The sequence below is a fragment of the Dermacentor variabilis genome, chromosome 11 (assembly GCF_050947875.1).
Source record: "Dermacentor variabilis isolate Ectoservices chromosome 11, ASM5094787v1, whole genome shotgun sequence".
NCBI classification, from domain to species: Eukaryota; Metazoa; Arthropoda; class Arachnida; order Ixodida; family Ixodidae; genus Dermacentor; species Dermacentor variabilis.
In genome coordinates this window covers 75,637,796-75,662,463 of record NC_134578.1, presented here as the reverse complement: position 1 = coordinate 75,662,463, position 24,668 = coordinate 75,637,796, and the positions used below count along the sequence as shown (strand labels likewise).

Here is a 24,668-nt window from a genome sequence, read left to right as displayed (position 1 = left end):
CTACTTTAGGCGGCGAAACGGACCTACCAAGCGAAACTTTTATAATACAGTCCTGTTTAGTGACATTAGTTTGCAGCCCAGTCTCGCGAGCAATATGACGAGGAAACAGGAGCTTAGCCACCAGGCGAGCGATACAACCAATGTAACGTCAGCACCTAAATGTGGCAGCAAATGCCCGGACTAAGTACTATGCTTGGCGTTGTCGTCTTTGTGAATGCGCTTGTGAAGAAATGAATGGTAGCTTAAGAGATTTATTGTAATTAGTATTATTCGGCTACTTCAGGCATTTTGAATCTATTTATCTATATATCTATATATATATATATATCCCCTCACGCTAACCCAGTAGACCAAGTTGTCTACCAGCCTGGACCATTAGGCGTGTGCTCATAAGCTTGATACTATCATTGTCGTTCCATAGCCATCATTGTAGCTCCAGTATTTAACACTCGTCATGCGTTCTACGCTGATCGAGTAACCCAAGCTTTCCCAACGCTTGGCCCTCTAGGTATGCGCTCGTTGTCGTAATGGCGTTTTAGTCCTTTCATTAACGTCATTTAGGCTCGGTTGCCCGACTCTAGTCAAACCGTCGTCGTGATGGCAATGTCATCACACAGACGTATTGCACTTGTTGTCATACCATCATCCTGACGCTGTCGTAGTCTATCACCGTGGATACATTTTCCACATCTCACTAATGTCAAGCCGTCTTCCCACCATCATAGTCGCGGCATCGTTGCCGTAATGCCTTTGTGATATCAAAGCTACTTTGAGAGTAGTCATGTTAAACAGTGCATGACTAGCATTCCTCACAGCAGTGCCTTACGTTTTAAGAGAACCTATTCCAAACAATCTGGGTTTAAAAAAACGCAGTGCCCTTCGACTCTGTGAAGAAGGATGACCAGCGAAGCTGTGCTTGTGGGCCCCTCAAGAGGAAGCTTTAGCTCCATTGCTCCAATCTAAATACGTGTAAAACGAGAGTTCTTTTTCTCGGCAACTACGGCACCAAATTGGACGAGGTTTGTTGCATATAAAAGAAAAACTTAAGATCTAGTGACTGTTGGTTTCGGATTTTTCAGTTAGGTCGTAATTATTTTATTCCATATTGACAAAAACGGAACATTTTCGTAAAACGAGACTATCAAGTATACAACCCTGTAACTCAACCTCGAAAAATGATATTACAGTTCTGTGAATTGCATCCAATAGTACAACTAAATCGGACAAAATTGATATTTTAGACATGAATATGAACAATTTAGTAATATAGAAATGCAGCTTTTTCAGATCCCCTTAAGCAACGTGACAAATTCACGTGGGATATAAAATGACATATTGAATTTGTCTGCTTTGAATGATATAATGGATGCCGCTCACAGAACCGTGATATCTGTACGTGGTGCAGAGCTATGAGTTTGTAAACTTCGTGCTTCTATATTTTTCAAACAGTCGAATATTTGGAAATGTTTTTAAGATACTTCAAGCCCTTTATAGAAATTCCACTTCCAACAGTCTTTAGAATTTAAGTTTCTTTCTAAAATGCAGCAAATTTCATTAAAATCGGTCCAAGGTTATCTCAGAAAACCGTTTTTGCGTTTTACATGTATTTGAATAGGCCGCGTTGGAGTTGGGTTAGCTAAAACTTCCTCTTAATGGCGAACTGCACCTCCGCCTCAAGTCGGCCCCGCATTGCACTCTCTTCGGGATCGGCCCACGTATAGGGATCGCTTAACGCCTGATTCACCTCCGCCGCGGGTCGAGGCGGTATTGCCCTGTCTTCGCGATCGACTCACGTATTTGGAGTGCTTAGTGCCTGCTTCATCTCTGCCACGCGTCGGGCCGGTATTGCACTATCTTCAGGATTGGTCTACCTATGGGAAGTGCTTAACGCCTGCTTCACCTCCGCCCCGGGTCGGCCCGGTGTTGCACTATCTTCGGGATCGGTCCATGTATGGGGAGTGCTTAACGCCTGCTTCACCTCCGCCGCGGGTCGGCCCCGTATTGCACTATCTTCGGTATCGAACCACGTTTTTGCTTACCACGCAGACGGAACGAAAGTTTCCTTGTATGTTAGCTGTATACAGCTACGATGTAAAATATCGCGGAGCCCTAAATAGCGCCTTTGCAAAATAAAATTATCTGTCATAACTAATTTACGACGCAATGAAACGCGAAGTGCATGATCATAGGACGCTTCCTTACGCTGCGAAGAAACTGGTCCCTTCCCCTCGAGATAAATCTCGTTCTAACCTGTTCTACGTCAGTCCCGCGTGTTTCGTATGTACTAAACCCACGCCAAATTATTTTAATACAAACTGAACGCCTCAAAAGCATCTTCCCTTAACCACCTACAGCAGAATACCGTAGAGCTAGAAGTTTTTGAGATGTACCATTGTCGTCATCTATTACCGATTGCCTTCTCACCATCGGATGTCATCTTTGTTGGAAACTGAGATGTAAAGTATGCCCCTACATGTGCACATCATAGCAGATAATTAGTATGGCTTCATTGTTTGGTTTAAACATTAAATGTGATTTCGACTGCGGCACTAAAAATGTGATATATATGCTTCAATGTACACTCTGCAAAAACAGCGCATTAGACAACCAGGAAGGCATAACGCTATAACAGTCATAAATCGTAAGCTAACACTTGCCCAACGTGCACACCTTCCTGACTATTCATTCGATAAATTGAAATTTGCGCTACTTAAATCAGGACTTCATTTAAATTCTGATGGAGAATACCCTGAATACTTTTCTTATATATAAGTTCAATATTGTTGTGTCTGGTTTGAATGAAAGAGCAGGAAAATTGAGTTGCCTCTCTTCGTAGCCCGCCTCACCTTCCTTCGTTTCGCTTCTCTTTAGTAGCACCTCCCTGTTTTTCTGTTTTCGCTTGGTAACAGAGGTTCTATTTGGTGACTTTTTCTGTTGTCACTTTGCGACGGCCTTTGAGATTTCAGGTTTCCTGCGTTCTTTTTTTTTCCTTTTCATCATCATCATCATCATTTATTGACCCTTAAGGACCCTTTTGAGGGTATTACATAAGGGTATGTAATTATTCAATGATATCTTTGCAAAGGAATCTGTTTACACATGTCTCTGCTTTTCTCGAGGACAATTCACACATATTTTCTTCGCCACTTTTCAAAGTTCTTTATGTAAACACATCTACATCCGGTTGATACGCACATGTATAATAACTGCACTTATGCCATGCAATGAGTTCTGATTAAGGCCGAACCCGGTTGAAAAGTCAGTAAAGCACTTCATACGTGCATTCTCTAAACTGGGAATGTTTGGCTGGACCCGAAAACGCTATTTTTCTAGCATATGAAAAATTCTTTCGCTGTAGACCACGTTGAAGCATGTCTACAGGAAGTGCTCGAAGACTGCTCCGTATTTGACTGTCCTAGGTGATCCCCGGACAAGACAAACTTATCGATACTTCGATCCTGCGCTGAACGAAAGGCCAGCGTTTGTGCTTTAGAGTGGTGCTATAATCAATCAAGTGCCAGACCTCTTGAATTTCGTACCACAAAACACCAAACTGTCCTTCTTCCAGTTGGCACCAACGACTGAACTCGAGTATCACCGCGAAGAGCTTTCGAAAGTTACTGTGAACTGATTAGCCACATCACCAAGGAACCCACTGAGGTCACGAGAATCTACGCCAGTCGCATACTAGCAAGGATTATGAGCCTTCGATGAGGGTACCACAGTGCCCCCGTCATTGCTTCAAACAAGAAGCGTTCTGTGTCAATGCCGTGCTGAAAAAATTATGCAGTCGCTCTCGACTGATATTTTTCCTGATATTCTTCTCCCGCCCCATGTACTGGCCACTGATGGCTTACACCTTATCTTGGAAGGCATCTCGCTCACGATCTGCCACATTCGGCTCTTCTGTTACAAGTCGTTCAGTGCTACGTCCAATTTTTCGTAAGGCAGCGCAGCCAGCAATTCGTTGCAGCAATGCAGAGAGAAACCTTTGTTGTGAGCCGATCTTCTGACCCGGCGCTAATGATGAGCCACACAACGAATACTAGTCCCTCTCAAAAAGGAATCATCACCCCACAAAGGAAAGACTCCGCACTATCTCAAGGGGGGTGCGTCAAAGAATTGTCGAAACAGCGCCGCAGCGAGAACTGTGTCAGCCGAACAGTCAGCTTCAGCACAGGACGCTACAGGTTCGTCTCCTAGATGTCACCGCTACGAGCTTCTCAGAAACCATACCCAAACCGTCGATGACACACCTGCGAATCGACTAGAGACTTTGTCTCCAAGTACTATTACATGTTTCTGTTCACACGAATTATTAAATCTTGGGAAGGTTGCAGAAAAAAGAATTCCGTATTATCTACAGGTGGATACTCTAAATATTTACACAGCTGCGCCTAAGCTTCTCCGTATCAGTATAAAACCGGGTCTGTGGGACATCTCTGACGGAAAAAAGGCAGATGCCATAACATACTGACAAATACTTAACAACTTACTCGAGTTGTGTTTCTATTTTTTTCACTATTTTTTTTTCAGTAAGAAGCTCTGGAACCAGGAGAGTCAAGGCACCAGCGCGATAAAGACCAATATGGCAGTACAAGCTAGAAAAGGGTTATCTGAGTTTATAATGCACGTTGACACGAATTAAAAACTGTGAAAAATGATTCTCTGGTTAGTTCAATTATTTTCAGCTAAAAAGCACTTGAAAGAATGATCCAATCAAAGCCCCAGCAAAACCGGCAAAGGGACAGGTTCCCATGTGCTTCCCCCTGCGGCGAGGCTTTGCCTCGTCGACCATTTCGTGGATGCGGTGCCTGCGCTTATCGGAGCAACTGTCTTTCTTAATCCGCCGCGGTGATCAGAATATTATACAGCGAATATTTGATGCTTTTCGGCCTCTTAATAGGGAAACTGGCAAAACAACATTTAAGTACTAACTAGATACTGCCAAGCGACGCGCATAGGCAGCCAGATAACGAGCATGCAAATGCAAATGCCTATATTTTAGCATGAATGTAGCAGAAGACAAACGCAATGCCTCCAGCTAAAAAACGGGAATACCCCAGCTATAAAAATGAGTGAAATGTTTTAAATAAACCAATGATAGTTTTTGTAGGGCCAGATATGTTTTCTCAATGATTACATAAGCTACAGACAATGTAGCATAGCCGTCTGGGAAGCGGTTGCTGGGCAGTAAAAGTGATTCTATGGTAGCGCTAAAAGGTTCGGCATTGCATTGTTCATTCTTTTGCTCTCCATATCACATTGACGAAACTGCAGACATCAGCATGGCCACTTCAAAAGTGTATACAATGCTAACACGAGTGAGAATAGGCGAAGTGTCGACTGGCCCCTTCAGTATTATGTTACTTTCAGCGTGTCAAAATTCTGCGTTTCCCTAGTCTGCCCAATAAAGTTCATTGTCCGATAGTACTATTGCACAGGCATGGTGATTTTCGAATGAATAGTTTTCTCTTTTTTAGGAAGAACTACATAAAAAGAAACACAGCTGCTTTGTCACACGCAAGGAAACCTGCGTGCTTCAGTTGGAATATGCCACAGTTGCAATCCCGCAAGGTGAAGGAGCGTAAAATCAACTTCACTTTTTCTTGGTCCTTACTACAACAGAAAAGGTAAGGTATTTAACCCTTGACTTAAGCAATCATGAGACAGTTTAGTCAAATTTTGATAGTCTCGAATTACATTGCAAGATAATATTTTCATATTGAAATCTCAGTATCTGTTCGGCACTCGAGGCTCAAATGGTCTCATTTTTTTTTACATGCACAAAAAGCCAACATTGCTTCTACATTTCTTCCTATTGCTTACATTCCTTCATCTAGGAGTTTAAGTGCGTTTGCGCTCACCAGGCCTAGGTAGGAAGGTGGCTGAGGGCGTATTTCAAAGTATGCCATGCCCTGAAAGCTCATAATTCGAGTTAATATTGGCATTTCTTCAGTGACTTTTGACCATGAACACGATATGGCCATTTTTGGTGCGTGACTTTCGCTACGACGGCTATCATGTGCTTTGACATCATGAAGTTAAAAAGCATTGAGTCTTCAGTCGTCACAATGTGTTTCAGAAAATTCTGAAGGAAAATTTTTTACCGCCCGCTAACTAATATTGCCCGGAATGCCACGAAGAAAAACCACATCATCAATATGCGCCTACTAGCCACATTTTTAGATCGTTACAAGCTGTAGCTGCAAATGGTCACAATAGTTGTGTTTTGGTTGCATTTATCAAACTTCCATTGATTGTTAATTGATATCTTGTAATACGGCTTCAAATGTAAACCTGCAAGGAGGAATCTCAGGGATGAATTGCAGCAATTTTGTGCCCTCCTTCGTAACCCGTGCGCATTTCCTGGTAGGTGCTGAGGATCAGTACCGCGTTATAACTTACGCAGAAAGAAGGCAAGCTCTAGCGGTTGCACAGTTACAGCAGCATGTGCCCTGACGATGATGACAATAAATTGTCACCCCATCTGCAATGGGGCGGTATAATATAGTCACTGGGCTTAGTCGAGCTAATTAGATGTGAGATACATGCTTTTCATTCTATCATATTTCTGTACACCTCCAAATGTTCTTTCTATCCATCACAGTTCTCTATCTACCCTATACTAAGGTAATTATGCAGTTTTACGTGCCAAAATAACGATCTGATTAGGAGGCACGCCGGTGTAGGGGAACCTGAAAGTTGGGACCATTTGGGGTTCTTTAACGTGCGCCTAAAGCTAAGCACAGGGGTGTTTTTGCGTTTCACCCCCATCGAAATACGGTATACCTCTACCTATGCCTGTAACAAATTCGGTCGTATCGATCTCTTCCCTCTTTTTTCCTACCTATGCCCTTGCTTATATTGACTGCTGATGCGTCGATGTTTCCGTCCGCTTTATATTTGTGCGCTTTTTGAATGTGTAAGTTCCCGACGGGTCTCAGTGGTTTAATACCTTCGCATTCCATTAGGATGTTCTGTGTGGTCTCCGGATGTTTGCCTGTAGCATACATATGCCTCAAATTGTTGCATATATTATCTCCGCTATGTATTTGTCCTTAGGTCACTATCTCAAAATTCAAATATTCTGGTATTTCATGTTTGACTGGTGGCGAGTGCAGGAACTAGGTGCGATTGCCGAGGCCCTGCTCCCATCGCGCGGATGGGCGGGCTTGAAAGTATATAGAAGGCTATGGCTTGATTTGAAAATTATGCTTGGCCTGCATAACAGCGCTAACGCATGCAACCATAAAAGAACAACGACGAGACACAAGCACTGACTGTCAAATAAATTTCATTGATGGAAGACGGACACCTTATATAAGGCGAAGGGCAGAGGTGGAGGGGAAAGGAGCCAGACAATCGGGGAGAAAACGAAATTGCGCATCGAAGAACGTACGTGCCGGCAAACAGACACAAAACCCGCAAACAAAGAAACCAGAAAAAGGGAAGATATACTAACAAACGTAAGCGGTCGCGAACGTAAGTAAGCGACCTTCAGTACGTGGACACTTCTAAAAATTATAGCTCCGCAGCAAATAGAGATAATGAGCGGGTGCTTACGCGCTTGCTGCCATATTTATTTATGAGGAATACTTCCAAACTGACGCGCGCCGTCATGTCGGTACTCTTACCACGAATTTTTGTGTCTACCAACCGAGCTTCGCAACCTCTGCATATAGCTATGCGCGCGACCATATGAAATACGCACCAACTCGACCAGAAGAGTTTTAATGAGGCTGTGACTGCGCAGACATATGTGTGCTGCAGCTATTTTGGTGCTGTGCGCAGGAAATACCAAAGGCTCTGCGGTTTCAAAGAAATTTTGAAATAGCTGTCATCTACAGAACATGCATTATGACTCAAACTCTAAAGTAAATTTTTCAGGCACCGTTGGTAGAAAAAGAATTGTCTATGTGAACAGCGGCTTCTCCTTTTTTTTCTTGAGAACCGGTTTCGCAGAACATCATTGTCCTACAACAGGAGGACCATTGGAAGAAAATGTGTCAGTCGCAAATACTGAGTCAACTCACTAAATTGTTTAAAGTCATGAGCAGTGCTGGTACTTTGCCGGTCTTGATTTCACATTCTATGATTCCACAAATTACATTGTTGCTTTACGTGAAGTCTTGAACCTGGTTGCGCCAGGATCGTAAAAGCAACTACGCCGGTTTCGATAAAGAGCTGCCACAACCAGGTCATTGTCCTTCTGTTATCCTCGAAACACAAGGATTCGATCAAAAAAGCTGATCATCCGTTAACGCGCACGCGTTTATGATCAGAAGCATATAACCATGACAGGCTTAGGTTTATTACATTCCCATACTTTTGCCTACTTAGTTTCATACGTTAGTTCTAACATATAAGCTATCGGCAAATAATATCGTCTCTGCTGCCGCAACAAAATTTCAGCATGACACCGCTATCCAAGGTTTCGACATTTGCTTTTTTCCAAGCGATGGTTTCTTGCCAATTTGCAACCATTTTTTTTCATACTTACCTGACCTCTAAGGCAAAATGCGTTTAACGGGCTGTCACCAATTAGGAGTGGTGCAGCGAAAAAATAGTTTGCGAGTACAATACATATTTCAGCTGTCTCGGAATAATTGATCAAAATGAGATATTTCACTCGATTTTAAAAGTAACGCACATTTTAACATTCATTTGCGTATACCTGTCTCGCCGAATGTTTTCATGCGATTAGCATTTTTGGGTAACTTCACGCAGTTTTCACGGCTATGTATCGATGATTGTGTCTAAATATGTTTGTTTTTATCCAACCGTTGTCTCACTTGCCTGGTTCATATAAGACTCCTGCTTGGAAAAATTAGAAAGTGAATTAACGACGATGCTCAAAAATTCACAAGCGTCTAAAGGCTTATAACTAATTTTTCTGGATTCGAAGCAGATGTGCAGCGGCTCCAAGCAAGTCAACGTCGCGCGGAACGGCGGTACAGGCGCACCTGGTCCATCTACAAACTAAGGGAATGCGAGACGTACAGGAGATCAAACGTCTGATCAATTTACTCTAATCTATAAGTTGGACGAATTTCTGTGAAGCTCTTGGCCAACATGAAACCCTGGCACATATATGAAGGGTGGTGTGCGTGTTCGAACAGCGTCGCAGCAGCGCCGCCTTTTCGGATGCCTGGTTTTCTGCCAAGGTCGCCGAGAAATCGACTTAGCGGAGGACTTCTGTTCGAGGATCGCTGTCCAACCATTCTCAGAAATTACACGTGATCGATATGACCTGCCAAACTCGCGCAATTCTCGTATGGACAGCGTGTTGCCTATCTAGGAGTTGCAAGCAGCGTTGCCAGTCTGCAGACGTTTCTCCTCCCCTGGTGCTGACGGGTGACATACACAGCTTTTATAAACCTCGGTCAAACAGTTCGCCAAGCTCTTCTTGGCGTGTAAAACAATTCATGGCGCGAATTTCTGCTGTCTTAGAATACAGCCGCTTTGTGCCTCTGCTGAAATAAGGCAAATCACCCTTAAACCCATTAATCTTCCCATTGTTCTGGTCAGTTGTCTAGGACAGGTGATACCGAGGGTGGGGATGACAGGTCTACGGTGGTCTGCATTACAAGAATGACTCTAACGCTATGGAGTCTTCCGACCCGGGCACTCTTTTAGAGACAACGTCATAGACTGTGTGTCATTGGTTCAGCTCAGAAAAACCTAAGGAGACTGTCAGCGGCAATGTTCCTTGATATTAAAGGCGCTTATCACAACATAACTAATCTCGCTATCCTGGACGCCTTAGGTGATGACGGCCAAGGCGACGTTGTTTTTCAATGAATTGTAGTGGAGTTGACTGCCCGGCTATGCCACCCCATCACAACTCGTCCGGAACGCGCGAGCTCAAGATTGCCTGGGCTGTTCTGTCTTAGACGCTACGAAAGCTGCATGCTGCTCCCCTGTCCTGTCCTCTTATCGCATTAGGTTGTGGTGGAGGTGCAGTGGTTCAGCTGCTTGAAGGACAGGGCATTCTTTGTGGAAACACAGAATAGTGTGTTCAGGAATACGTTCAGGATTACTTGTTTTGAACAGTTTTCACATAACAGAAGCCCGGTGCTATACAAGTGTGACCACAGATACATGCGTAAATGATAGATCGAAACACTTCTACGAATTTCCCTCGCACAAGTCAGCGCTTCGAGAGGCTTAGCGCATTTGGCGCATCGCTTAGGAAGGAATAAAGCACGAAGATTGCGACAAGAACCCTGTAGATATGACTGTCCACATGAATTCAATTAGCAGTGAAGCAATATCGTGACACGACGTAACCTTGCCACCAAAATTGGCCATGAGTCAGGCGCGCAGTGCAGCTGGGTGCCTCTTTCCTACTTTTCTGGGAACGCATTGAGCTATCAAGCTGATCCGTCACAAAGAACTCACATGCCACGTGTGTACATATTGATTGTGGCATGATTGTCCCAATACAATTGACGCAGCAGCGATACCACCAGCACCAGAACACTTAAATGATATATTTTGTCATTGATGAGAGGCATACACCTTTGACTCAAGTTGGTATTGCAGCAGGTTTCGAACCCGATTCTCTAAGCACAGCACCTTGAGGCTCTACACATTGTACCACTGGCTTAGTAATGAACCAAGTTGGTGGAGAAGAGGTCACGCAGAGAACAGCACAAAACATGAAATTCAATAAAGTGAAGACAGTTCCCAAAGCCTGCTAATCGAAATTAAGATGAATGCATGCATCTTTTAGTTGACGATTAAGGCAGAAGTTATGGGAGGCATTTGTCGCCGCCTATCATTGCGCTTGCCTCATGGTACTTCGGCCCTCTCGCCAGTTTCTACCAGGTCAAGTATGCCGTGTCGGGTGATGCAATCCATTTCAAAGCTTAATCGCAGTTGCTTTTTTCTGCAAGGTCACCATGGCGTCTCGAACAGTTTTGGTATCCTAATCTAATACGCATCTTTTATGAACATGCATAAGCTATGGCTTTCATAGATATCAAGAAAAGGTTGAGTCAGCCACAATATACCTAATTCTATTCTTATGCCAAGCTTCTTTTTCTCTGTAATATTTATAAGTTTCTTTTGTGGCTATATGGCGGGTACAGTTTAGATGGCAAAAAACTTTTCCCTTCATGTTGTGAAATAATCTAATGCCAGCGCAAGCACACTCGTTGTAAAAGGGGCCCAGGACAACCGGTTATTTATTCTGGCACAACAAATAGAGGGCATTGAGTGCATACATTCTGTAGTGTTTGAGTCTCGAGTGTTGGATATCACAAAGCATGGTGAAGCCGACATTCGTAGTACTAACGGTCAGTGGGCCTTAATTAGCCCGCCCACTTCCCGCTCAAAAGTATGGTGGCCCCAAATTATACCCTTGCTGGGGTTTGTTTCTATGATTTGAGGTTTTTATGTAAGCTGATTTGTTTCTATTACGACATAAACAAAAAATGTTAGTGAAACAAATAGTTCCTTCAGTAGTACAAGTCACCTACCACGCAAACTTTGTGCTCCATGAATGAACTAATACTGTTTCCTAAATTCTCATTTTGACTGTCACCTCATCCAAAGTGGCGAACAATGTCAGGAACGTTCCCGCTAATATATACAGATATTATTGCTATTAGCAATATTCGCCTATTTCAGACATTTTCAGCCTACACATCTACCTATCCATCTAGATATCTATCTAATCTAACTATCTTTTAATCTACCTCTCTCTCTGCATACCCGTACAAAAATTATTGAGAAGCATTGAAATATCGTTGGTCAATGTTGAGGTTTTATTGATCAACTATTGAGATTTGGTTGGCGAATTGTTGGGTTCAGTGTTAAGGGCTCTTGAATATTGGCCACTGAAATTTAATTGAAACACCATTGGGTATCTCAATATTGAATAATTGTTAAGTTACCATTGAAAGTCCATTGTGCTTAGACGGCCCGTTGTGTTCATTTTCTTGAATGGTTGTTGGGTTGCCATTGATTCTGCATTCAAATGACGTTGTGATATTTCTGTTGACATGTTGTTGAGTCATTATTGCCACAGCACTGAAAAGTACATTGTGGCCCAGTTGAGATGGCATTGAGATTTCAGAAGTCGCATTTGAAATATGATTGACGTTTCGTTGGGCTAGTCGATTTTTATTCATATATTGTAATTGCTTTGCTGTTCACACTTGCATGCCCCGGTGCCTGCTCATAACTTTCCCAAACGCAAAGAAAAGCAAAGAGGAGACTGATCAATTTGAAGTACCTTTATTTACACTACAGATGCGTGCACATGAAACATTATTACAGCACATAAGGCACCACTAGATCGAACCTGGAGACATAGGCTGGTACCTACAGAGTAAATACATCTGAATTTCAGAGTAAATACATCTGAAAAAAAACGTATACATGTGAAGTCAATCAAAACGATCATTGTGCTCTTCACTTTCGACTTAAGTTTATGACTAGAAGGCAAAGCGACTCAAAAGGCAGGGCTTAAGCATACCCTTGTAACAACCAACTTTGAACACATGAACACTTTAAGCTGTTTACGTGTGAATATACTAAAACATCTGAATAAGTTACATTAAAATGTTTCGCACACTAACACATCACAGGATGAGCTACGTCTGACTGTGAGAAGGCAAAATAACAGACTTTAAACAAATCACTTCACGTAAATACATACAAGCTTTAGCACACGTCTTTCACCGCGATTAAAATTTAATGAAGTACCAAATTAGACTTGCCTGAGCTTTTTGTCTTTGAGATGTATATATTTTCATGTTGCCCAGTTATTTTATAAAATAATATTACTCAACATAGCTATTAATTGACGAGACATCATTTAGAAAGTTGTTGGGCATGGTAAACACCTGAATCATGTTTCTGAGGAGCCAGGTTTGTTTTCTTCAGAAATAAACTTGTAAAACTTTTGTGAAATGAATGCAGCTTATCTCTCTGGCAGAAGTCAAGAACAGTACACCATTTGATTATGTTAACTTGGGGTACAGAAGAGTTTATTGGTGGCATTTCCTCAATTTAGTGAGCTAGGTAATTTTTCTGGACTTGCATAAAGCGAATTCTTGGGGCCTTTTTCCCTATACCCAGCAACTAAGTGGTACCTCAGTCAATAAAGAGATAAGGCAAGATTAATACCTTGAACGATAAGAGAAAAAATAATTATTTAGCACGGAAAATTGGTAGTAACACATGGCTAACACAATTCCAAACAGCCAAATAAATGGTCACCTGCACTTGCAGTATCAAGTACCCCAGAAATAGTCATAAAGGATAAGAAGAGGTTCCAATGACTGGACAGCCAGATTGGTGAGAGAGTGAAAAACGCAAACAAATGCGTATACGACACACCAATGACCTCAATTGCGCAGGTAAAATGTTATTAAAATGCTACCACAATCTAATTGCATAAAAATATAAAAGTTGCATAAAGATTGGGACAAAGTAGTAACAAAGACGGAGGGAGACACAGTATCCGTGTTGAAAAAAATTACAAGTGGTATACACGCATATTTAACCTCACGACAATTTTTTTTCCAATATATACAAAAAGAACACATGCACTTACCGCATAGAAAAGGTTCCTGCTTTTGGGGAATGCAGCACAGTACAAAGAAGCGTTATGAGAACCGGAAAGTAGAGCTTAGTATGCTTAATAACTACGAATGTTTGCGTACCTACAAGCAGGCATTTGACATGTCATGCCTTGAATGGATGAAATTCATAAATCTTACTCATAAAGGAAGTTACCATCACTCTTATTGGCTTCCTCAGGGGACTCATTGAAATTGAACTAGAAAAATGTACAAGAGATAAAAACAAAGAGAAGATAAGACGCTATAGCGTTCTTCCTGAAATAAACAGCGCAAATTAATTCATGTGTCAATTCTATGGACACTTCGCCAATTCCGTGAACATTTATATTTGACAACCACCCAAAGAGAGACGAGAAGGATGAATTAAGGTAGGAACACACAGGAACGCTGACTCAACTAGAAGTTTATTCGTACCCGCCGTGGTTGCTCAGTGGCTATGGTGTTGGGCTGCTGAGCACGAGGTCGCGGGATCGAATCCCGGCCACGGCGGCCGCATTTAGATGGGGGCGAAATGCGAAAACACCCGTGTGGTTAGATTTAGGTGCACGTTAAAGAACCCCAGGTGGTCAAAATTTCCGGAGTCCTCCACTACGGCGTGCCTCATAATCAGAAAGTGGTTTTGGCACGTAAAACCCCAAATATTATTATTAAGTTTATTCGTGAACACAAAGATATTGAAGACACTGGCCAACTTCACAACGCAAAAGCCATAGATGAGCAGCAGAAACAGCCCAGCACAACAAAGAAAGGACCAAAAGACGTCCTTTAGAATAAACATGTGCGTCAAAAACTAACAAAAACATGAAAACTGAAAGGTTTGTCCTGTAAGTGATATTAACGAGAAGTACTACTGCAACTCTTTCCCACTAAGGGTCACAGAAATCTTGCTTATGAATTTTTATTCGTGATCAATAAATGATGCTTCCATAAGTCCTCTTGTGTTCTGGTATTTGTGATGAAACAATCGTTCTTTCTTCTCTATACCACAACACCAGAGGAGATTCAGAAGCATTATTTATTAATCACAAACGACACAAATGCATAACGAAGTTATCTGTTGCCCTTAGTTGAAAAAAGTTGCAGTTCTCAAGATTATTTCTCGTTGGATAGTATCGTTTATCCGACAAATCTCACTTTTTCAAAACATTTGTCAGATAGTTCTCGTGTTTCACGCGTGTTTATTCTACATGACATTACTTTTTCATATTTGTTTCTTGTCGTACGTGGCTGTTTCTGCCACGCATGCACGGCTTTTTACCTTTGTAAAGTTGACCAGTGTCTTTAATACCTCCGTCATCAAAAGTAAACTTTTAGTTGAGCTTGCGCTCGTGTGTGCTCCTACCTATTTCGTCGTCTGCCTCTGTTCGTGCTGCTGTTTACGGTACGCACGTATCACTTGGTTAGGCTGGTAAACATTCTCACGAACAAAAGTAAATGCCTCCCCTCAAAAGGTAGCCCATCCTTTACTATTAAACGCCAGAGCAAATCGAAAGTAAGCCTTCACAGCGTCGACGCGGCAGCTAGTACACGACAGGGCAGCACAAAAAGTAGTTCAAAATCACACTTGATGGAGAGTGACAACCGAGATGCGAGCTTGATAGTGAATCAGCCACATATCCACGGGTGTCTATTGCATGACGCCAAGTGCTCTTGACGTAGAACACTTTAGCGCCTGGGAATTTGCTGCATGCGTAAGCTGTGAGAAGGGAACAAGGACAGAAAATGAGATTACGAGGATTAAGAATCTGCCACACACTGCACAAACCTACGCAAGAAATAGATGTACACACTACACTGGAAAGTAAAAATTTGCGACTCTTTACGAGTGCCGTCGAGAAACGGAAGAAATGGGTTGCGACGGTAAATGTTAGATAAAATACCCACAGCGATGTTTCACAGCGGGAAAAATATTCCCGGCTCTCTCGCAGAACCAAAGACCCCGCGACAGTGCACAGCCGATATGAAGCAGATATCGAATCTTTGGGTAGAAGTCCAACAGAAGGAATGACCTAAAGATACGCCGAGAGCGATGCGAGCGTGAGCGTGCCTGTACGAGTGAGAACATGTACCGCTTCTTTGAAGCTAGCCGCTCCGGCGTGGCTCCGATCATCCCACGTGATTTGTGTGCAGAACGTCGTGTACACGCCGTTGCGCGTTTTGCGCGATAGCGTCTGCGCAGTGAGCTAGCTTCGTGCACGCGTCATTCTTCGCCGCGCAAACGGTGCTCGACTCGACTCAACGCAAACTCGGCGCAAACGGTGCTCGAGCCGACAACGCGCCGATTGGCGCTCCTTCCGCTTCTGCAAGCAACGCACATTCGGATGGGTCGAACTCAAAGAGGCAGCAGAGAACGGTGGCATGTTTCGGTTAACACCGATTAAAATTGTACAGTACGCCTTCAATGGCAACCTGCCGTGCTAGATAAAGATGCTTACCGCGGTAGTTTCGGCGGTGATAGGCGATAAGGCGAGCCCGTCGGCGGCTGTGTTCTTTGCCCACATCGTCACCACACTTCTGTTCATTTGCGCTGTGCATCCGTGTACAGTGACCACGCGGAAGCTGTGAGTAATCGGTTGACCATGCTCCGCAAATTCCAAAGAGCCGAAATATATTTTGCAGTGCGCCGCATCATTAGCCGCAGCCTAAATTGAGGGTCGCTTAACCGCTAAGGCACAAAAGGTGATCACACTAACCGTATGGTATACGATGAGCCACTACGGATTAAAAAAATAATTCTGATGTCCTACGTGCCAAACCAACGGCCTGATAATGGGGCAGGTCGTAGTTGGGGACTCCGTAACAATTTTGACTTCCTGGAAATTTGTACCTGCATACAATGCATAATGCACGAGCGTTTTTGCATTCCGCTCCTTTGGAATGCGGCCGCTGCAGGGATCGCATCCACTACCTCGAGCCCCAAATTGCTATGGCGGCCGGCATAGTTACGAAATGCGTAAGCATGAATTGCAACATTGCCTTCCGGTACGGGTGTGGTACAAGCGTAGCACAGCTGCACAGCTGCTGCACAATTGTTGTCGCGGTTCTCCTAAGCTCGTAGCGCTTGCCTAAATACCTTGAAAGGCAGCGCGCCTCTCACGTATCCGAACGCGATAACAACCGCTTAGACGGCGCACGTAAGCCCGTATGAAAGAAGAAGTAGTAAAGGCAAGGCGCAAAAGACCAGGACTCAAGAAGAACACAAACGACAGGACCGGCGCCGGTCCTATTGTTTGTGTTCTTCTTCTTGAGTCCTGGTCTCTTGAGTCCTGGTCTCTTGCGCCTTGCCTTTACTACTTCAAGCATGAACCAACTAGCCTAAGCAAGAGTTTTACTTGAGCAAATTTCTTCTACATTGGGGCGTCGGTCCTGTCGTTTGTGCTCTTCTTCTTGAGTCCTGGTCTTCTGCGCCTTGCCTTTACTACTTCAAGCATGAACCAACTAGCCCAAGCAAGAGTTTTACATGAAAGACGACATGGCCACTCTACAAAATTATCACTGCGAAGAGAAGCCGATCCTTACGTTCCAATTGTGTTCTCTCATACAAATTAAGGAAACGTTATTAGACAGGAACAATGAAGCAATGCAATTTTGCGCACGTGGGGCGCCGCTGCCTCTTCACCGACCATTGTTTCAAATGAAGTGACGGCAGCAGCGATTGTTAGTATCACGCGCTTTTGCTCCGGGCATCCACTTTGCTTGATGAAGGTGAATGGTGTGCTTAACATCTCACGCTTGTCAATGTCAAAATAGAAAAAAAGGATACGTGCTCAAGAAAACGAGATTACTTACCTATCTGCAGAAGTTCGGCTGCGACTGTTTTGGGGTGCCTTCTCTCCAACAGGCATCATGACCTCTGCCGCGCAACTAATCACAACAACCAGGCTCGCTAATCAGTCGAAGAATAGTAGGTCGGTGAGCCAACGACTTCAACAGATTTCACTAAAATGTGCGTCATGATGTCCGAAAAGAAACAAAAATATACTGTCATCAAAAAGCACGAGGCGTGAACCACCACACAACTGCAACTAGGTAACTGAGTCCGAAAGCCGTTCACAGCTTCACTATCGTATTGAGTATTCAAACACAAAATAACGGCACTGAAAAACCACTAAATAATTAGCAATAATTTTTCATTCACTATCAATAATAAAATTTTAAGTACAACCTAATTTGTAGCGTGAACAATAAATACTACGACCAGAAAATGCGACTACGAAACTAGCGTTAATCATGTGTACTGTTGCAAAAATGAGCTCGAAACGAAGCTACAACGGTTGCAACCACGTGTGCACCCACACACACACACACACACACACACACACCCGAACGCTACCTTGACGTTTGTAGCGCCACCTAGAATTAAAAACTACTACTAATTTGCTAATATTGCAAAATTAACGCTTCTAGTATAGTTTGCAGCGCCTTTGCAGATGACGAGGTGACAAGTAAGGTATGATAAGAGTCCGTTACCTGGGTTTCTTTCATTTCGCTTCGGTGTTCTTCTATTTCACTGAACATACAAGACCTGCAGGCTTGGGAGAGGAGAGGATGACAGTTCGGCGAGGCTCAAATAAATCGCGTGCTTCTTGCAAGGCGAAAGTCGGGAGCAGCCGCAGATCCAGCGATTAGTTGTGATACTGTTGCGGCTGTTGCTGAATACGAAGCTCTTTGAAGTCAATGGTTATAGTGGCTGCGCGCTGCGATCTCAAAGAACAGTCGTTCTTTGATCTCTAGTACCACGGACATTAGATAAAAAGCTATATTTTCTTTACGGACCGAGGGTACTCCGCAGGAAATTTGAAGACCTCACACGTGTGTTTGCAGCGTGTGCGGGCTTGCATCCTACGGTTCCCACAGCGCGTCCGATGCTCGAAGGTAGCGTCCTCGCGTGTCGGCGCCTGTCTTATTGCCGGCCGCGCTGCCTCCGTGTCTACTTTTGGGGAACACCACATGCGCGTGTTTGCAAGTGAATTTCGCATTCTTCTGCTCCCCGAAACGTGCTCATTTTGGATCGTACCAATGGCTATGCCATCTAGTGTATCTTAAAACGACGATGGCATGTGTACACTGGCGAAGAAATAAATCGTTAAGAACTTGGGCGGTCATGAATCTAGTCTGACGTTGTAGTTTTTACGTAGCGAAAACGGCTACGAAAGTGGGCCGGTCCCAGAGATAGGTGCTTCAAAGCGCCAGCTATAGCGACAGCACGAGGATGTGGCACGCGGCTCACGCGCCAAGCATTTCGACCGTACTGGCTTTCGAAAGGGAGGAGTATGCGCAGGCTCGTGGCCTATTGGTTAGAGTACCGGGCTGGACGGCCGACGTTCGATTCCACCCCATCGGTCAAACATTATTTTCTTTTAATGAAAGTGAGGTGAAAGAAGAACATACCTGCCGCAAAGTGACAGGAATGAGGTTGGAACGCTTCGCAATAAATTTTTGGATTGTCTTCATATGCGAGTCCTAATTATTGTGTACTGGACTCAACTGCTGCACAATAAAAAACAACTAGAAAAATCAACACAAATTGCCCAATAAATTGTTTATTGAGAACACTCAACGGGAATATTGCTGTGGAAGAGTTGAGTGAACGCAATTGCTCTTAAAAATTTGTTGAAGTCCGTTGCTTCAACAATTGCCCAACAATATATCAATGGTTAATCAACAGTCATTTTTGTACGGGTATCCGCAATATCACGCCCACAGGTTGAGGCAATTTGCCTACCAGCTTGGGCAAACAGGTATGTATGTATTAGTAGCTGTGACGCCGTCGTGGTAGTTCCATCATTTTGAACCTAGTTTCATGTTATGACTCAGCATGCTGTGGTTGTCAAGCGAATGTCAGGAAATCGTCCATGTGATCGTTGTTCCACCACAATCGTGATGCCGTCGTGGTCATTCGATCGTCGTCGCTCGAGCTTCCTCATTCGACTGTCATCATCCGTTGTCGCCCCACCATGTCCTCATGCAGAAATCGTGACACAGTTTTCGTTACACTATAAATTGTTGTCGTACACTAGTCCTTGTCATATTGCTTTCATACCATTGTCATACTGTCGCAGTAAATGCATCATCATTCAGCCATTGTCATGCAATAATTTTCATACCGTTCTCATTTTAACTTCGTCGTCCGATAGTTGTCATCCTTCTGTACTCTTGGTGTTAGGCTGCTGAGCACGAGGTGGCGGGATCGAATCCCGGCCATGGCGGCCGCATTTCGATGGGGGCGCAATGCGAAAACACCCGTGTAGTTAGATTTAGGTGCACGTTAAAGAACCCCAGGGGGTCGAAATTTCCGGAGTCCTCCACTACGGCATGCCTCATAATCAGAAAGTGGTTTTCGCACGTAAAAACCCCGTAATTATTATTCTGTACCATCGCCATCGTCGTCATACTCCCTTCGTTGCTCCACCCACGACAATATTTTTCGTGATTATATTGTAATCAAGCTGTCATTTTTCAATCGTAACAATGTCAAGATCTTATTGCCATTGACGTCATTGCAACTTCAGCTAACCTCTTTGATACCAACTTGGTTTATTCGGTATGCGCTAGTAGTTTCATTGAATGCCTTTGTCACCAGCTTTTGGTTACAAGGCACACTGAATGTGCCACTCTATAATGAGAAAAAATGTCCTTCTGAATTTCCCATTCATCGTAGAAGTCAAACCAGCGCTGCGTGCAGTAATTGCTGCGACACCCATCCTAGGCACAACGTGTGCTGTTCGAAGGAGCGTAAAGCAGCACCAGTGCGTCGGGAGAGCAGCCCGGCTGCCTTTGGACCAGCAGGGTTTCTTATTAAAGAATCTTCGATGTTTCACCGGTGCTTCTGAGAATCGAACCCACATGACTAGGCTTCCTAAATGACAGCAGCTTGACGCATAGGAAAGCGGCGCCCCAGAGGAACTATCTATAAGCCGCTTTATAATGAAGGTCTCCCATGGCAACATTTTTATGGAGCTGCGGCATGAATGCTCCGATTGTGCGTGCCACTCGTTATTGAACCTCTCCCCAACTTAGCTCACTGAGCATGTACGAGTAGCAAATTGCCGGAATGCCGATTATTTTGAGCATGCACAGTTGGATTTGCGGAAATAGAGGGAACAAGGGAACAATGATCAACTTTGGCACGCACTAGCGCACCACGCATCTCTTTCAGAGACCTCATGCGGACTTCTCGCCGCACCACTAGATTGCGCAAGATGTGCAGAAAGGAAAAATGCGCTACCGGGCAGCCTCGTAAGGCGTTTACCGGCGCATGCACTGCTGCAACAAGATTTTCGGAGGCCTCGTGCAGGCTTCTAGGCGGCGCCCCTAGACAGAGTTGAGGGGTCATATGGAAGCCTCAGAGGAGTCTTATTGCAATGCACGCCTTATAAATAAGGTATTTTAACGGTAGGAATACATTGTGACATACCGTCGACAGTCCTCGTGACATGAATTCTGCCGAATGTTTCGCAGCTGAAGCATCTTGCTTAGCTCTTGACGTCTCATTTTTCTTGTTCTCTCGGTATCGCGTCGAGAGATGGCGGGTAAAATTTGTTTCTCTGCAAAAACACGCATCAACTGTACGTAATATAAGATTTATAGCAGTGATGTGCAGGCTGGGCTTACCCGCTACGCTCATTGAGGAGACGCGCTTCTTTGTAAAAAACGCAAAAACGACTGTAAATATGTTACGTAAGATACATCGGATAGCTTGCTTTAAGTACTTGTGATGTATATAGTTCTTGTGGCAGGTTGTATGTTTTTATAGGTAAGCCTTACACAGGGATAACTCTATAGACATGCGTCTGCACAAGCAGATTATTTCGAACAGAAACACTACCCTATGGACTGAATAATTTCACGAAACGTATTCCTGGCTCACGCGGTTTTTTTTTCCCTTTACGCTTTGTACGCACACTGGGCTAAATTAAAGCGCAAGAGCAAAAGCCATTATAAGCATTCCAAAGGCAGAAATATTTAGGCAGCTTTGAATTCTACTCTTGAGAAATCTACCAAATACCCGCATTTCATAAAAGATCGTAAAAGGTAGACAATCGCCTTTTTGCCCATGCTGAGTGTTGAAAGGCGATCTCTAACGTATTTTAGCTGAAGCCTATCATATTCACTTCAAACGACATTTGTCATGTTTCTTTCTCACAGCCGAACAGCCCCAACCAATCCGCCACCATGAAGAAAACGACAACCATAATTATTTTTCTTGTCTTCTGCGTGATTAGGTAAGAAAAACTATGTGTGGGGTTTCTTGCTTCAGTAAGCTAGCGAGCAAAAATTGCTGCTTTTCGTGTGGTAACTTTGTATCGTAATTTTTTTTATTTTACTGAAAATCCAGGACCTATTCATATTCCGAATATATATTTCAGCCTTTTTACGAAGCATAAATATAAGTACGAACGCTGGCACAAAATATAATTTACCATTTGCAGCTACAAGGCGCAAGCGGGCGTGCTTCACGCTAAACATCGGGAGCAAATTCTGGCTAATCATGAAAACCTTCCTAAACTTATCCAGATCAAAACTCATGGTATTCTTGAGGACATCCATATTGGTGACGTCACATATAATTCGATTGCTCACGCAATCATCTACCGGAATGTGAATGTTACTGGAATTGTAAGTCGCGAGATGGCAGACTGTAATAGGCCCACTTGGCTGACCGACTATTGCCTGATGAGCACGCCTGATGAAGCAGAAGAGGCAAATAAGGCAGCAGCATAAAAAGAGTTGTGCAATATCTTAGAATTTCTGGGCACTTGTAATGTGGTCTGAATGGGAAAAAATTTACGTAAATTAAACGCCGCTGAGCGGTCCCTCAGGTTGAGCTCCTCAGGGGCAATCGAGCGCGTTGAGATGGTTGGCGAACGCCTCTTAGATAGCACGAGGCCGGTTCACTTCGATGCGTGACGTTATGATATATTGCCCGACTGCGATAGAATCTAATGGGGACGCTTCCCAGCAAGCCGCGGTAATTTTTACGTCACTGCTTTTGTAATGCCGGCTTGGCAATGGAGGACGACGAGGAGTAGATTTTAATGAAGGGAAAAGAGGAGAGGTCGGCCTGGAGAGCGTGTTTAAAGCCTGCTACTCCTCGCTGGGGAAAGAGGAAGCGGGGAAAACAGGGAGAAGTAGGTGGCGCGTGATTATTTTATAGTATACTGAGCTACCACACACACGTTGTCCAACATGCGGATGCGCACTGTAAAAGGAAATTTTGTAAATTGAAATTTAATGGAAATTTTGATCCAAGTGGCATGATGTCTTGAAGCTGCGTGCCCAAGTATGTTGTCTAGGAGGCACTGATTACCCCAGTGTGTAAGACACTCGACTTCTGAGCGTGGTGTGGTATGTTCTATGCTCACTACCGAGAGCGTTTTGCTTTCGAAATAATTTTTTACTTAAGACGTTATTGTCCTTATAGGGATTTCCTAGGCGCAGTTAGAAGCTAGACCATAGCTTGCGTGGACAAAGAACGCACGGATAACACTGGTTTCAGGCTTCTGGGAGTGAGGCCGTGGGGGACATGGTGACGCGGCTATGCTCTCTGCTCTCATGCAACACCTGGTGCGCTGTCGTTGCAGCAGGTCTTACCTTACGCCCGCTCTATTCTATGGCGTAAGGTATGGCAACGCGTCGTAAGCGTCGCTATTTTGAACTTTATTACTGGCTAGGCGCAACGGGGTTATAATCGGTGTCTGACTGAGAGTGTAATGATGGTTTAAACCCAAAACACTAGTGTGTGTTATAGATCTATATCTATGTTAGGCGAAGTAATGCCCGAAAGACAAAACTCAAATCATAGCAATACAGCCGAACGTGGTCGTGGGAAGCTCTAGTAAGAAATTACGGGCCACATTTATCCCTTCTTTATAGATGCAACATAGTTGACACCAGACTAACTGCTCGTGCTGGCGTAATTTTGTGAACATAAAACGTAAAAAACTAAACCGTCGTTTAGAGCTTTTCGACGATATACGTAGACCACTAGGAAAACAGTCAGGGCCGAGCTCTACGTGTGTTCTCGATGGCAGATTTAGTAGAGCGTTCCGCCTGGCGTACGAATGGTCAATGATGATAAATAATATTTGGCATTCCTTTTGATATGGAGTGGTGACAAATGGTCACTAAGCCTGCTTAATTTATTGCGGTATATATATTTTTCATTCCAGTATTTTTGCATACATCTTCGTAATCTTTTTTCACTTCCTGGAGACTTCTCTATCTGCATTTTACTCCTACCTGCGCCTGTAATGGATCCGCTCTCGTCAATGACTCCCCTGCTATTATTAAGTATGAAATGCTTTCAGCTGCCATTCCCAGCGACCTTCAAGATGCGCTGAACGAAAATTGAGAGCCGGTATTCGGAAACGCAAGACGAGAATGGGACGAGGATAGGACGAGAACGGAACGAGAACATCCCGGCCTCTTCGCGATAGCGAAACGAAATCATCCGGGCAACCAGTCAAACCTTAAGAAGATGCGGTCTCTACTCCCACCCTCTTCTATAGGACTCCATTACATACGCTAGGTATTGCCCAAACAAGTTAAAAAAATAATGCTCTCGATTTCTTCCTAATGTTTCTGCTCAATATCGCTCAAGCTCTAACTTTTCGTACGCTGACCTTTATACTGTCCTTTCCAACAGTGACGTTCAAAAGGCAGGTATAGTGCACCGTGCCCTTCAACGTCATCTTTTGGCGCTGAGGCACGGTTGTTTGTGCTCGTTTCGACACCAGCGGTCCTTCAGTTCCATGGCCTGGGTTTCGCGCCGCCTCATTCGAGTGGTGGCGCCAAGCAGCGGGAGCAGGCTGGCAACGTTCTCCGTGCCACAGGTGGATGAGATTGTTGTGATGGTTGTGACACGATTGTGAGCAGTCGTCGTAATTACTCCAACCAATTCCCTTTGCCGTCAACGATATGAAACTTACACCTGCTGTCGATTACTCGAGAGCCAGCCTGTTTTCTATCAATGCTCTAAACGTCTCTTGCTTATCTCGACTTCCGGGCGGTTGACGCTTCCGCCCACTTTCAATCTAAGCTCTCCTTAAAGGAGCACGTTACCGACGT

General features: G+C 43.9%; 1 long non-coding RNA gene across 1 annotated transcript in view; it reads left to right on the top strand.

The window, feature by feature from the left end:
- Positions 1-5,495: 5,495 nt before the first annotated feature.
- The window catches only part of LOC142563642 (uncharacterized), a 34,561-nt gene continuing 15,388 nt past the window's right edge, over positions 5,496-24,668 (top strand). The window contains exons 1-2 of the long non-coding RNA XR_012824366.1: positions 5,496-5,633; positions 21,747-21,823. This is a non-coding gene — a long non-coding RNA (uncharacterized LOC142563642). The remainder of the gene's footprint in view (positions 5,634-21,746; positions 21,824-24,668) is intronic.